Source organism: Quercus lobata, chromosome 2 (genome assembly GCF_001633185.2).
Source record: "Quercus lobata isolate SW786 chromosome 2, ValleyOak3.0 Primary Assembly, whole genome shotgun sequence".
Taxonomy (NCBI): Eukaryota; Viridiplantae; Streptophyta; class Magnoliopsida; order Fagales; family Fagaceae; genus Quercus; species Quercus lobata.
In genome coordinates this window covers 98,276,641-98,292,108 of record NC_044905.1, presented here as the reverse complement: position 1 = coordinate 98,292,108, position 15,468 = coordinate 98,276,641, and positions in this window count along the sequence as shown.

Sequence of the window (15,468 nt, the reverse complement as noted above, 5' to 3'; positions counted from 1 at the left end):
CAATCATTTTTAAAAAAATTTTGATCTTTTTGCTTTTGAATTTTCTTTGCATATTTTTCTTTTAAGTATATCATGCATGGGCTTATTAAAGAGAAAAGAAATACCCAATGATATTTGACATTTTAATTTTGCTATGCCTAAGCACACAAATGTCACTGACACTACACTTTTGCTATGCCGAAGCATACAAGTGTCTTATTATGACTGGTAGGCAACAGTGGTGAGATAATTATTTATGCCTTTCTCTTAGGATTTTTTAGTCATTCTCGTCAAAAAGAGTTATATGCATGTTAAGTTTAAGAGACAACTTAATCGTACTCATCACAAACACGAGCCACAAAACTAACTTGCTTAGTTGTACATAGAGATGCTCATCTAAGTTACAAACGATACAAAGTTTAGAAGACTTTGTTTCAATTACCATCCAAGGTACATAAGTACCAATGTACAAAACACATACTGTTTTTGTATTTTTCTAATTTTTCAATTTTTTTTATTTTATAAAGAAAATAAAACAAAGCAAAAACTGAAAAAAAAATAACCAAGCAAAAACATGTTAAACAACCAAAGCATAAAAACTAGACTGACTCAAAACATGAAAGCAAAACACCTAAATAATGCACATACAAAAACAAGAGAGAGAGAAAAGTGATAGAATCACCTGGAGCCATTTTCCTTCCATACCTTGGAAGAACCTTTCCGTTTAGCAAACCCTTGAACCGGCGGTGAAGGGGAAGAATTAAAACCGTTCAAGTTCGAAAGGAACATGAGGGCTTTGAGAAGATCTCCAAGAGGAGCAAGAGAGGATTGAAGCTGATTCTGGTTCCCAGATGCTATCATGCCGTTGCTCTGTTGAGTGGCAAGCCACTTGTAGCAATTTGGTCGAGTATGACTGGTAGCTCCACAATGATGACAGAGATGCTACTTCTTTTGTTTAGGCTTTTGAGAGTTAGCCTTCTTAGCCCTAAACATCTTTCTTCTCAAACTTAGGAGGTGCTCCTAAAATAGATTTACTCTTGTCTAAGTTCTCACTAGCTAATTCAGTTTTAGTCTCATTGTTCTCAGTTTTAACATTATTAGCAGGAGGAACTAAAACAGTAGTACTAGATGAAGCAGTGTTAGAGGAAGAAAGACCATACCCTAAGCCTGTTCGATCTGAAGTATATTTCTAAATGCTTAGCATCTCATCCAGCTTTGCGTTTGAAGTCCTCTCCAATTGAGCTCTAACTTGAAACAGCTCCGCTTCAAGCTTCTTGGTCTTCTCAGCTAAGAAATTGTTCTCGAATTTCAGTGCTTCAATAGTCTGATTAGCCTCATCAAACTTTGTGGAAAGCTCCTCATGGTCAAGTTCCACATCACTGAGCTTCTTGGTGGTTAGCCTATATAATTTCTCATGCTTCTCAGAAAGCTTATATAGCTTCTCATAGGCTGTATGGATGTCATCTTGGTCATCCATCTTCTCAAACTTAGATTCCACCAGTTCCTCTTCTTCAACCACATCTTCAACAATCCCATCAGTAGGATTGACCGTGGCCATGAAGGCATTTAAGATTTCGTCATCCTCATTGTCAGAATCATCCTCAGGCTCAGTGTCGCTCAAGGTAACAGCAAGTGCCTTGCTCTTCCCAATGCTCTTGAGGTATGTAGGACACTCATGCTTCATGTGACCGAAATCTTGACACCCAAAACACTTAGGTCTAGAGGGAACAGTGTACTAACCACCTTCCTTAGCATCCTTCTTCCCTTTGTCTTGGCCTTTAAACTGAGAAAAGCTGGATTGCCTGCAGTCCTTGTCAAAACCCTTTCCATTGGCGTTCTTCATGAACTTCTTGAACTGCCTGGTGATGTAGGACTTCATCTTGGAATCTTCATCATCAGAAGATTCATCTATTTCACTGCTCTTGGCCTTCAAAGCCATACTCTTGCTTTTACCCGACTTGCCTATTCTTGTCAACCCTATCTCGTAGGTCTGCAAGATTCCAACTAGCTCAGTCAAAGGAATCTTGTCAATATCCTTTGATTCCTCTATTGCCGTAATCTTGACATGAAATCTCTCGGGCAGAGATCTAAGCACTTTCCTCATAATCTTGGGTTCAGGAATGGTTTCTCCAACATTGAAAGCTGAGTTCACTATGTCCTTTAGCTTGGCATAGAACTCATCAAAAAACTCATCCTCCGCCATCTTTATCTCTTCAAAGCATGTAGTGAGCCTCTGAAACTTTGAGTCCTTGACAGCCTTAGTACCCTCATAGGTTGTTTGGAAAATGGTCCAAGCCTCCTTGGCAGTTTCAGTGGAGGATATCTTCTTGAACTCCTCATTAGTGATAGCACTGAACAATGCATTCAAAGCTCTACTGTTGAAGTTTGCTGCCTTAATCTTAGTATCATCCCAGTCGGCTGGCGCTTCTGTAGGCTTAGTCCAGCCTATCTCCACAGCTTGCCACACTTTCTCATCTAAAGACTGCATAGTTAATACCATCAAATAAAAGAGGTATGATTAATGACTGTCCTCTATCCATGACAAACATGGATCAATGGATCAACATAGTAAAGATTAAACCCTAATCAGAGCGTGTCTGCTCTGATACCACTTGATAGGCCACAAATTGAATGACCCATTGTGATAGAAATTAATTAATTAATTAGCCAAGTTATTAATTAATCAATTTATCATGCAAACGTTTGGTAGCACAAACAAATCACCAATAAACTAATAATGCAACGGAAAATAAATAACACAGTAATTTGTTTATGAATGGGGAAAACCTAATGGCAAAAACACCACCGGGTGGATTTGGGTTTGTGAGAGTGCCTCTATACCAATTTGTATTATCCCAAATTTGAAATAGTGAAATTTGTTCATCATCACTAGTGGATGTAGGCTATTGTTGAACCATGTAAATTCTTGGTGTTTTGTATCTATTTTTTTTTTTTTAGATTAATTTTCTTCGTTCCTATTGTTAGTTTAAGGATCTTTCACAAGCCTAAAATATTTTCACAATCAATCTTGGTAATTTGAGGTTTCACAATTTTACAACAAACTGGTATCAAAGCCCAAGTTCGCTACTTAAGCGTTTGGATTTATTCTCTTTAGAGATTTTGGTGATTGGTTCGTGGATTTGATTTTCAGGGAGAAAGATGTTAGGTGATTCCTCTACAAAATCTTCAACGGATTCATTTGGAAAAGCTTTGTCAAAGTCTTCTACAAAACCTTTGGCGGTTAGGACAATGGTTTCTAATGCCAAATTTGAAGTAGAGAAATTTGATGGAACAAATAACTTTGGCATGTGGCAATGTGAAGTTATGGATATCTTGGTCCAACAAGAGTTGGATATTACTTTGGAAGACAAACCTGAAGGGATGTCAGACAAGGATTGCAAAAAGATTAATAAACAAGCTTGTGGCACTATTCATTTGTGTATGGCCAAGAATCAAAAGTATTTTGTTATGATGGAGACAAATGCTAAAGAGCTTTGGAAGGAATTGGAGGACAAGTATATGACCAAGAGTGTGAAGAACTGTCTCTACTTGAAGAAGAAGCTCTTCTGTTTCCAATATCGTGCGGGTGTTTCTATGTCTAAGCACTTGAATGACTACAATAAAATACTTGCTGATTTGCAAAATTTGGAAGTTGATATTAGCAGTGAGGATAAAGCTCTCTTGTTATTGAATTCATTGCCTGATACTTACAATCATCTAATTACTACACTCTTGTATGGAAAATATGAAATTAAGTTTGATGATGTGTCCAATGCTTTGACTAATAATGAGTATTGTATAAAAGATAAGCAAGCTCAAAAGGACACGATGACTGAGTCTTTGATTGTTACAGGCATGTCTAATGATAAGAAACTTGAGAAAGATGAGTGTGCCTATTGTCACAAAAAGGGGCATTGGAAGAAAGATTGTCCTTTGTTGCAAAACAAAGATGAGAAGGATTCTAATGCAAATGTAGCACATGATTGTGATGAGGATTATGATTTTGCATTGACTAGTTCATCATTTGTTTGTCATTCAAATGAGTGGGTTTTGGATTCAGCTTGCACCTTCCATATGTATCCGAAAAATGAATGGTTTTACAACCTAGAAGAGTCAGAACTTGGTTCAATCATCATGGGTAATGATCAAACCTATGAGATTTTGAGGAAAGGTAAAATCAAGCTGAAATTTCATGATGGAACAATTTGTTTTCTGAATGAGGTTTGATACGTACCTAACTTGAAGAGGAATCTCATTTCAGTTAGTTTATTAGAATCCAAGGGTTTCAAGATTGTTATGGAGAATGGAACTTTGAAGGTACAACATGGTGTTTTGGTAGTGATGATGCCCACACGTCAAAGGAACATGTATTTCCTTAAAGGGAGTACTGTTGTAGGTGGAGTAACAATTAGGGAGGTTACTTCAGACACTACTAGACTTTTGGAACATGCCAATGATAATAAATTGTTTGAGAGTGCCAAGAATAGAAAATTTGAAGTTTGGGAGCCTATTGAGGTTGCTTCTTTTGGAGGTAGGAATCATGATGTTAATTTTGGTGTTGGTGACATGGTGATTAAGCCTTTATACAAGTTCAAGTGTTGCTTGGACTTGTTCGGTTTTTGCCATTTGAATTAGCCCGTAGGGGCTTTGGTGGTGGTGACAAAGAAGTTTTGTTTGTGGTGATATGCACTTTGTTTTGGACTCTTATTTGGATTTGGCACCATCTTTGGGTGCATTTGGAGTCCATTGGCGCATTTGGAAGTGGTTTTGGATAATTTGCACTTTTTTCTGATTAGGCTTTGATTTGATTGGGTGCTTTGCATTTGTGATTTGGGAGATGTCTTATCAGTGTGGAGACTTGTTAAGGATTTGTATTTGGTGGCTTGCAAATGTTGTTTGTGAGGCTTGATGGAATTCAAGCCAAGGTGAATATTTGTAGAAAATGGCTTGAATTAGGGGTTTGACTCCTTGTTGGATTTGGATAAAGAATGAATCTTATTCTTTTTGGATTACAGTTGTTTGAAGTTATCAAGTTTTAGTAGAAGTCTTTGTTTACCACTTGATTTTGAGTTCTATTTGGAATAGGAGTGATTCTCCTTTTGTGTGCCGAAAAGAAGTTTAGTCCTTCTTGGTTTTGAATATACTAGTCAACTTAAGTCTCCTATATAAGCATAGTGCTGCTACGGAAAATTAGAAAGAGAGAGAAAGAGATGAGAGGGTATGAGAAAAAAGGCTCTCTCTTCGTTTGATTATTTGATATTTGTGGATTGCAATTTGGAATAGTGAGAGAGGTTTGTTACCACTTGGTTTTGGTTATGCGGTTTGGTGATTTGCTCTCTTTTGGTGTGTAATAACTTTTGGATTTGATTTGTGGCTCTCTTTTTGGTTTATGTGCAATTTGCATTTGATATTTGGTATTCGTATTTTGTATTTATGAATATTTGGTTCTTTGGTTTTTGTATTTGTGAGAGAGAGATGTTTGGGTGTATTTGGGATCTGGGTTTGTGAGAGTACCTCTATACCAATTGGTATTATCCCAAATTCGTTATAATGAAATTTGTTTGTTGTTATTTGTGGATGTAGGCTATTACTAAACTACGTAAATTCTTAGTGTTTTGTGTCTATTTTCTTTTGGATTAATTTTTTTTGTTCCTATTGTTAGTTTGAGGATCTTTCACAAGCCTAAAATATTTTCATAATCTATTTTGGTAATTTGAGCTTCCGCTATTTTACAACAATTCTTTCCCAATAAACGTTAATATATATGTGTGTGTTTATATATATTAACATTCTATCAGAAATTCTAAGTGGGTATATCTCCAAATGTGACAGTACTTTTCCCAAAAAAAAAAAAAAAAACTGAGAGCAGAAACATCGTTTAGAGACTGAAACTGAATAAAAATAAAACAGCAACCTTTCTTTTGGTTAGAAACAACAAACTGAAGCAACCAATAAAACATATATATGCAGGATTCAAAGATTTCTAATAGCTTACCAAAATAAACTATTGGAAATGATTTCACCAAGGAACCAACATCTTCAAATAAACTTAAGAATTGCTGGTGAAGCTCATCTCCCCTACTGTGGTGGGATCCACTAAAGGGGTAGCCTTGAAACTCCGTGAAGTCAAACACTTTGTCATCACTACCATCAAAAACCTGCGTTGGAGAAAGACTCATCACTTCTCTATAGATATAAAGCTTCAATCTAAGTCACAAGAAGATGAATATTATGATAATATATGATTACCAACAAAGCAAGCATAAAGTATATACGTAAAGTCAATGCCGTCCTTTGTAGGATTACCTTATCTAAAAGTTTGTCCTTAAAGTCGCGTCTTCAATCTAAAAAGTCTCCAAGCGAAACTTCCACGAAAAGTGTAATTAAACACATTGAAGGTTGGACACGCGTTCACTCCTGGATACTTGTCCAAATCCAGACCTATCCAATAGAAATTTCTATAGGATACAAGCCACGTCCGTCGTTAATAAAGACTAAAGGTTTTGTCTGTTTGGAGGTAAAATAAGGTAAGTGGAAAATTTTGAAGATAAAATAGTAAGGAAAATTTTTGAGAGTGTGCTTGATTGGATAGGGAGAAAGAAAAATAAATGGTAAATTAAGATATTTTTTCTCCTAGCCTACCAAAAAAAATTTCTCCTAAAATTAAAGAGAAAATTAAAAGAAAAAAATAAAATTGCCCAGGTGCAAAAGCAGAGAATTAGTCCAATTCCTTCTTTTTCTTTTTCTTTTTTTTCCTTTTTCTTTTTTTTTTTTTTTTTTTTGGTGCTGTGGCCTGTGGGACGTTGCCTCCCTTTTTTTTCTCTTTTTCTTTTTCCTTTTCCTTTCCTGGGCTGGACGTTGGCTTCTTCTTCTTCCATATCTTTTTTTTTCTTTTTTCTTTTTCTTTGTTTTAACTAGACATGATTTTTTTTTTTTGGACATGAATTTTTTTTTTGGGTTGTTTGTCACTTTTTTTTTGTTGTAATTAGCTATCATTTTTTAACAAGGGTATATGAGTAAATTTATACAAACTTACTTTTTCCATCCTTCCATTTTTCTACTCCCAACTAAACAAAAATGTGAGAAATTAAAATTTTTTCTATCTTCTAACTTTTTTATCCTCACACCATTTTCTATCTTCTCACTTTTCCATCACTCCAACTAAACGAACCGTAAGGGTGTGTTTGTTTGGAGGTGAAATAGGGTAGATGAAAAACTTTAGAGAGAAAATAGAAAAGAAAACTTTTTAAAGTGTGTTTAGTTAGGTGGGGAGAAAAGAAAATAAATAGTGAAGTCCTGATGTTTTTTCTTGTGGCCCACTAAAAAGTTTTCTTCCAAAATTGAAGAAAAAACTAAAAGAAAAAAATAAGGCGAAGCAGTGGAGAAAAATGCCCATGTCCAAAAGCACATGAGAATTAGTCCAATTCCTTTTCATTTTTTTTTTTTTTTTTTAAGGGCCGGACGTTGGCTTCTTCTTTTTCTTCTTCCTTTTCTTTTATTTTTCTTTTTCTTTGTTTTAACTAGACATGATTTTTATTTTTTAATAATTTGGGTGACTTTTATTTTGGTTGTTTGTCACTTTTTTGTTTTAATTGGCTATTTTTTTTAATAAGGATATATGAGTAAATTTATATAAACTCACTTTTTTCATCATTCCATTTTTCCACTCCCAACTAAACAAAAATGAGAGAAATTAAAATTTTTTTCTATCCTCCAACTTTTCCATCTTCCCACCATTTTCTATCCTCTTACCTTTTCACTCCTTCAACCAAACGAACCCTAAAAATATGTATAATATAATATAAAAAATAGCGCGAACTTTAGTGCATATTAATATATTATAAATCAGTTAATATTTATTTAAAGTAAAATTTTATTCAAATGTTTTAAATTGATACCAAACCATTAGTTAGTCAAATTATTTCTGCCATGGTATAAGCCTATGGTGGGTTTCCTTCTGTCCCTTGTGTGTGGGTCTTGCCCTAAAAATAAAATATTTATATATATACTAAATTAGATCTTTAATTTTGTTAACACGTGTCTAATTTAAGTTTTTATTTTGTGTGACAAGTGAGTTAATTAGTGAAAAAGCCAAAGAGTTAACATAAATGATCACTGGGTACCCTTGGTGTGATGATCACTCCACAAATATAAAGTTCTTGTAAGGTATGGGAAGCAATACTGAGATTTAAGTCAATGAGTTTCACACACATATGTACTTAGACTAAATTAAAGTTTCAAAAAATTAAAAAAAATGGTAAATTGCAAATTACACCTCTTAAGTTTGGGGATGTTTGGATTTTAAACTCTAAAGTTTCAAAATTTAAAATTTACCCCCTGAAGTTTGGAGGTATTTGGATTTTACACTATGACGTTTCAAAATTTGGATTTTACCCCGTAAAGTTTAGGAGTGTTTGGATTTTACACTCCAAATTCTGAAACTTTAAGGTGTAAAATCCAAAAAAGAAAAAGAAAAAAACCATCAAACTTTTGGGAATAAAATCTAAACACTCATAAAATTTAGGGGGTAAAATCTAAATTCTGAAACGTTATGATGTAAAATCCAAACACTCTTAAACTTTAGAAGGTAAATCCAAATTCTAAAACTTCAGGGCGTAAAATCCAAATACCTTCCAAACTTTAGGGGTGTAATTTGCAATTTACCAAAAAAAAAAAAAACTTAAATCATCATTCTTTTTAACATTATAATGTCCATAAACCACAGCTTTGTCTCATAGTCTTAGACCCCAAATCCTCTCTCTCTCTAGCTTTGGCACCTACAAGACTTAGAGACTCTACCACGCAATCTTGGTTTCTAAAACTTTCTGTGTATGATTGTGTTGGTTGTTTCAAGTTTGAAATGGGATGGCCGGATGGTGTGCTCTCTCTTTGCGTGGGTAGATTGATATATGTGGATTTAGTCTACAATAAGGCATGACAAGAGCTTAAGAAATGTTCTTTTAAAAAAAAAACTGGTTGTTATTTATCTTCTGGCTTAGACTCTGCTATTTGAAGAAGGCAAGAAAAAAACCGTACTCAATAGTGGTTTTATTTATTTATTTATTTATAAGTATGTATGTGTTATTTTTTTTATTTGGCATTTGGCCTGAATTTGTAAACAATTTTGTTAGTTGACAGATTTTGTAAACATATATGCTAAGTAACATCTGGAGTCCGTATACTCAGACTAATTGAGGAACTCGACTCTCAAACCAAAAGCTCACCGATCAAAAAAGTCTCTCCAGATCTGATACTTCTTCAGATCCTTCTTCCTCTCTATAGATTAAGCCCAATAGAACTGCAAATTTGACCGTGTAACTTTTGTGAAGATTGAAGGAGGTCGAAGCTTCTTCCTCTGTGCTTCTGTTTCATTTTCCTTTGTGCTTCTTCTATTTCTTTTGTTTTCGTGTGCTTCTTCTGTTGGTTTATGAGGAACTCGAGTCTTCACACTCGAGTTACCTCTTTGATCTCAAGTGCCACAAACTTGAAATTTTATATACCAAATATGTTTGGTTTTTTTTGTCAATTAACAAAATTGTTTGCAAAATCAGGCCAAATGCCAAAAATCATTATCCCAACTCCTATTATATTAGTTATTGACCACATAATAAATATATATATATATATATATATATTTCTTTTTTTGCTAAACATAATAAATATATTATGTGAGATGGACAGTAGATCAAGTGTGATATTGCTAGAGAATTATAGTTAGTGATATAGTTGATACCAGGTAGTGAGTCACTCATTTTCAAAAAAAAAAAAAAAAAAGGTAGTGAGTCACTCACAATGATGGGCTATAAAATTTATGGTTTACAAATTTAAATATTAAATTTATTGAAGATTTCCCTCAATTCTCTTAGGGGTTATTTTACATTTTATTATGCTTTTAGTTTATTTTTTGTTTTTGTTTTATAGTTAGACCATGCTTATATGTAATGGCATATTGTATTTCACTATTTTGGGATGTCACTGACGGTGAAGATAGCCATTTTTTTTAAATTGTTTAAAATATGAAAATGTAAAACAAATTATTTTAAATATGAAACTTGTGGGGGTAAAAGTTCATCAGTCAGCAGTGGGCCTTGGCACCCATGCGGGGCCCAACCATGACAAGAAGCGAGGACATGGCCAGAGGACTTCCAGCCCAACCCTGTTGGGCCGGGCCGGGCCCGTTTAAGAGGCGTCCGAGGAGGAATGTCTCCTCGGACGCATCAAATGGGAATCCAACGCATGCCCTTCACATAGTGGGAAATCGTCCCACATCGAGGGAAAATGCTGGACGCCCAGGGGAACAACCACGACTGCCGCATTAAATGCAAGGAACCTACTTTTCCAGCCGCATTAATGTGGAGGGGACGGGGGAACAGTATTATCTTGGCCAGTGCAACTCACAGAAAATGAGGATGATGTCCTATGGGACAGGCACTTAAGTAGAGGCCTAGATGATCAACAAGTGTAGGGTCATTATCATTCAAAGGATGCTATATAAGAGGAGAAAACCCCCATGATCAGGGGATCGGAAGCTGGAGAGCAAAAAAGTAAGGAAAAGAGAGAGAAAAAGAGAGAAGTTCTGTAAGAAAAGCCTAAGCTGCTGTTCCATGAACTGTTATCCCAGGAGGTTCAAATAAACGTTCCCATGTTTAGATGGTTGCATGGCTTACTAACTATTACGTGCACTCTGTCTTGACCTAGTTCTTCGACCCACTCTCTACAAATTCATTGTTGAGGGTCTTTTGGATCAGAATCGCTTGCTCACTGGGCCTGGGTCCCAAAATCTGCCCTTACAAAACTGTATAGTTTTTTTTTTTTTTAGGAGAACTATATGGTTTTATTTTTAACTGTATGGTTCTTTGTGTGCAATAAAAGTCTTTTAATTAATAAAAAACTTAAGTTTAAATTGCACAAATGATATTTGCAATATTATAACTCATATAGTGATTCTAAATGTTGATTTCAATTATTATTTTTTTAAATTTCCCAATTAATAAACAAATAATTTCATTACGTTAATTTCTTTTTGAAATGACCGTTGTTAATAATAGAGCTTCATAATATCATATTCAATATACAAATATTAATAATAATTACAAATATATTTCACAAATAAATATAATAAGCACAACTTACAATGTTGACAAAATTCTTCAAATTTTTTTTTTTTTTTTTCATATTTTTGTTCAATGTTAAGCATGAGTTACAAGCTAGTACTTACACATGGGTTACAAGCTAGTATAAATACATAGTCCTTGAAAATGAACACAATTGGTCCTTGAAGATTAAAATATGAGTTTAATTGATCAATTTGTTAATAGCTGTTAATCAACTCTAAGGGGTTATTTCTAAAAAAAAAAAAAAAAAAAAAAAAAAAAAAAAAACTCAAAAAGGTTGGTTTAGTAATTCCTAAGGTATCATATAATATCTATGATATCCTAAATTCATAACTTCTAATAATTTCTTATAAATATCTTAAAACCAACCCATAGTTCCTCTATGTAATAACTTGGTGGGTGTGAATTCCTCGTGTTACTCCTTGATTGTTATTCCTTGCACTAATGCACCCTCCCATCCAACACAGACTGATGGCACTTTTTGATTTGGAATATTCCTCTCAAATGAGCTTTGTGCACAAGACTCCCGTGATGATGAAATATGAGGTTGAAATGGCCCTACTCGAGTGGGCTGAAGCCTGAAGGGCATCAGTCTATCTGTGCATCTTTGTGTGTGTCTCTCTTAGAACTTGGAGTTGCTCCACCATATTTATTTCATTGTGGCCAGGGGCGGAGCCAAGACTCCAAGTTAGAGGGGCTGAAATATATTTTTTTTTTTAAAAATTATTATGAAACTCCAATTAGTATTAACTACAAAGTTGCCCGTGCGATACACAAATAATTTTGTGATATTTTATTTAAGATGATTTTGGATAATGTTGTACATATATTATAAAGAAAAAGTAAACTAAATTAGATTAAAGAAATATTTTCATTTTGAAATATTAGAAATTAGTTAAGTAGTTTCACTGCATATTTATAGCCTTCTTAAGGTAAGATTTTTTTTTTTTTTTTTTTAAAATCATGAAACCAAAAATAAATGCAAAAAAGTAACGGAACCATGAAAATCAACTAATTTGTGTTGTATTCAAATATTTCATACTATGAAATAAAAGTATGCGTAACTCTCTGACCGTCTTCTACTCATCCATAGTGCGACATTAAGACATGGTGTGAGCAAGTGTGTATACATGTGTTTTATAAATGATTTAAAATTAAATAGTGGTAGAATATGACTTTACATTGTGCACCAAATATTATATCTACTTATATACCCAAAACAAAAATTATCCAACCAAATTACGTAAATCTAAATCATATTTAAGCCCCTAATTTAAAAAGAAAAAAGAAAAATAAAATTACCCATTGGGGTTTTGGCGTCTCAATGGTGGTGGGACACCAGTATAATGGAGGTGGTGACTCATCAAATTCTTCTTTCTCTCTCTTTCAAATGTTTTGTTAATCTCAGGTCTTTTATTTAGGTAATATAGTAAAATAGCTTGTTTTATTTAACAATTTACAATATTTTTGTGTTTCTCTATCTCTCTTTAGGGTCATATCTAGTTAGTTATTACTATTAGTCCTTATTTATTTTATTTTTTCTTTTAAAAAAAAAAATACTAAAACAGTGAGTATGCTAAAAGATATACAAAATAGAGAAAGGTGTGGTATAATGTTAGGCAATTAATGAAATATTAATGAGATAACAGTAAAATAAGTTAATGTGAACATTTGGGTAAAAGTAAAAAAACTTAATAAAAGAGGTAAAAAAAATACTAAATGCAAAATTAAAGCGTCACTTAAGAGGACCTCATGCATCCTCGCATGAAGTCTTTACTTTTATATATATATTGGTTGATAATAAATTAAGGGAGTCAATTTGACTAAAGAAACAAAATATTTCATTACCAATTGATACTAGTGTGCTGTTTTGGAATTTACAGTTACTTTATATATATAGATATATATATATATATATATTTGCACATTATATAATACCAATATATTAAACCTAATATATAGTAATATAAAAATATATTATATATTATACTAGAACTAGAATCATATTATCTTTTAGTAATTATGGACCAATTTACATCATTTATTTTTTCACTTATATCTTTTCCATAGTCCTAACTAGGCCTCTCCCACCCACCTAGAAGCCATGTTTTTTGGTTTTTGTTTTCATTTGTTTTATTCTCCTCCACTCATTCCTTATCTTCTAGGCCTTTCTTACTTTTTTTTTTTTTTTCCCTCTACCATTTCCATATCCACAAGATTAATCATTTTTATTTCTCCCCTCTCTTTCTTCAACTTGTTTCTCTTTCTTCGTTATTTTTCTTTATTTTGTCCACTGTAAACTCTCTCTCTCTCCCTCTCTATCTCAAATGTCCTTCAAAACATCCGGGGTGTTTAGTAGAGAAGTTTGAGTAATGTTGTTTAAATGTTTTTGATATATGTGTGAGTGAAAAAGTGTGTGAAAATATGTGTAATGTTATTTAAAATGCTCAAATGTGTGTTAGAACTTATCTACCAAACACCTCCCTATTCTGCACGTATCTGTATGCTCAATTTGCTATTGTGTTGTGTTATAGTGACGCTACCTCTCTACCTCTCTTTTCAGTTCAGTGTCTCTCACTCTTTTTTCAGTTAGGGATTTTTGTTTTAATTTTTTCCCTTTGGGAATTTGATGGAAGGACTGAGACTTTAAATTTATAGATTAGTTTTGTTTCAAAAATTTTAAAGGGCTGGTTTTTTATTTTTTATTTTTTTTTTGGGTAAAACCGGTAGATTGCATTATTTTTGTAACTTTGCTATGGGTGATTTTGTTATTGGGCTTTTTTTTGTTGGAGATTGCTATTTTTAAGGGAGCTAAGTGTAATTTTATTGAACAAAAATCCCTTTGGGAATTTGATGGAAGGACTGAGACTTTAAACATATTACGGATTTCAAATCTAGAGCCCCAGACCACTGAATAATTAGTTCTTTCCACCAGTTAAAACCAAGCAAGAGACACCCCACAGATTGCAGAGGTTTCTGCTCTGCACAGTCTCTAAACTTCATCCAGCAACCAACTCTGGATTTCACACCTCATTCAGTGGCTTGAATGATGGTCTCTTAAAAATTTCTTTGCAACCATATTTAATACATAGCAGCTGCCCAAGCCATCTTGCAAACAAAAAATTTGAGACCCTCTATCTTCAGAAATATGACACCTCAGCTTAAGATTTCAGAACAGCACTGCCTCTACAAAAAGCGCCCAATATATAACCTTGATAATCCTAATTTATGAGACTGTCATGGTTTTTTAATCAGTTTGAGTGCCAAACAACATATGAAAGAAAGCCTTGGTATAGTACAAGAATGCCAGACCATCATCCACAAATTAACTACTGGCTGCTTTGTTCTAATTATAGCTTCTGAAATTTCTGCACAATCGAAAGTACCAGATTCTGCAAGAGTCCGTTCTCATTTGTGAGACTATACCTACAAATTGAATGATGGAAATGAGTTTCTGTAGTGGCCCCAATCGTAAATTTGCATATGGCACATTAGGTCAAGAAACCCATTGGTTTCTTTTTAGTGTAGACGAGATTCAAACCTAAGTCCCTTTTTCGAAATCAAGAGATTTTACCAATTGAACTAATTGGAACCCAAATATGACATCCATATTTGAGTTGCTATCTTTATGTACTTTTGCTTGATTCTCACATGTAGGTTTCTTTTTCTGTAAAATTTCACGCATGCATGGAAAGCACATTCCTCCACCTCATTTTGTTAATATATAGGAAACAATCAGTGTGCTCCAATATGTTGATCAAATTCTTGCAACTCAATGTTGTTGTCTTTTTGTCAACTTGAATTTCCTGATGTAGTTGGGGATTAGGATCAAAAACGGATGTGCAACCAAGCAATTACCAGATCATTATTCTACACTAGGATTAACACTGGAGCAAGATTAGCAAACTTGCGTCTCTACTCAGTTAGAAGTAATCTGTGCCTTTCTGAACAAGATATGACTGCTAAGCAAACTCTGCCCAAAATTTCCATCTTCTATGCTATGAAGTGGAAATATTGTTTGGACTATATGTTTCTTATTGATTTGTACCTTAGTAGATCCATTATGGAATTTATTAGTAATATAAATTTCTTTCATGGTTAAATTTGTACAACCCCTGCCTCAACATCTTCTCAAATTTATAGTATGATATCTGAACTGTGTCACTGTCATCTGCCTCTTACAGTTCTCTATTTATCACAAATACACACACACACACAAAAGGGCCAGCAGTATTATGAGTTATTATTCTTATTATTCCTAAAGAAGATTCACCTCTGATTTACCTTCTTCAACTTGGCAATCTTCTATTTGTGTATACTCGGGAAATTTTCTTCTTGCCAAATTATAGAATCTAAACATCATATCATAGAGTTA